This window comes from Suncus etruscus, chromosome 12, assembly GCF_024139225.1.
Source record: "Suncus etruscus isolate mSunEtr1 chromosome 12, mSunEtr1.pri.cur, whole genome shotgun sequence".
Classification (NCBI taxonomy): Eukaryota; Metazoa; Chordata; class Mammalia; order Eulipotyphla; family Soricidae; genus Suncus; species Suncus etruscus.
In genome coordinates, this window is record NC_064859.1 from 72,700,142 (window position 1) to 72,701,301 (window position 1,160).

At 39.7% G+C, this 1,160-nt stretch overlaps 1 non-coding gene across 1 annotated transcript; it reads left to right on the top strand.

The window, feature by feature from the left end:
- Positions 1–816: 816 nt before the first annotated feature.
- On the top strand, positions 817–943 carry LOC126024869 (small nucleolar RNA SNORA51). The gene has a single exon (XR_007500966.1). It is a non-coding gene; the product is annotated as a small nucleolar RNA SNORA51 (small nucleolar RNA).
- Positions 944–1,160: the final 217 nt, after the last annotated feature.

Here is a 1,160-nt window from a genome sequence, read left to right on the forward strand (position 1 = left end):
TGAGCAGCCAAATTTCACCCAGGACTCCACCAGCTTTAACAGCTGGTGAGAGAATTGACTTCAGGCAAATAGAGTGGACCCAGGTGGAGGGATATTTTGGATATTTCCCTTATGGGTGGAAAAAGATGAAAACGTAGAGAACAGACCGCCATGCCTTCTTTAGTTTCTTTTGCTTTCTTTTGGCAACTCCTTTGTGGGACAAGGAGAATAGAACAAAAGAGTGTTGGGGTTAAAAGAATGTATAAGTGACACACTAGAGAGCTGAGAGGCACACAGAGGAGGTGGCAGAGGCAGGAGAGCTGCAGGCAAGCTTGTCTGTCAGAACCAGTGAGGATTTGGGGAATTTATTAAAGCGAAACTTCACTTCCGTAGAAGGCAAACTTAGTAGGAGATGTGGGATCTTAAAAGCAGAGTTTCTTGACCCCAGAGTATATATAGGAGAGAAGGCCAGAGAAATAAAGAAATCAAGAGAGAAAAAAAGAAGAGAAAAGGAAGTAATGGATAACAAGTGTCAGGGACGTTAAATATACTGTTGGTGTGGGAGAGTGGTATATATATAGTTATATATCCAAAAGCACAGTTCATTAACACTGAAAACATGAGATCTAAACTACAAACACAGAACATTGGAGTGTGCCTCTCAAAGTCCCATATTGGGAGGATTAGGGGAAAGAAGCATGAAAACACTAGTAGAGAAAATTTGACACTGACAGTGGGATCGATGTTGAATCTCATTACTGCTGGTTAGATTGTATGCCTGAGAACCAACTATCAATAACTTTGTAAATTTTGGTTTTTCATTAAGTAAAAGCTTAAAATATTCTTACCACAGGCTGTGTTCTTTACATTGACTGTATAGAAAGAGGAGGTACAGTAAATGCACCCCATATACACCTCAACCCAAGCCCTTTGCCTGGTCTGTATTAGGAATTGGGGGACAAAAAAAAGCTTAAAATAAATTAATAAAAAGGATAAAGAGGAAATAGAAAAAATAAACAACAAAGAGCTGGAGGGAGAGCTTAAAAAGTTTTGCATCTAGGAGACCTGTGTTTGGAACCTGACACCACATGTTCCCCTGGGCACTAAGCCAGGAATAGTCCTTAAAGCAGTGCCTGCTATTGCCCAAAAACCAAAACTGAGAAAGAAAAACTAAATAAAAT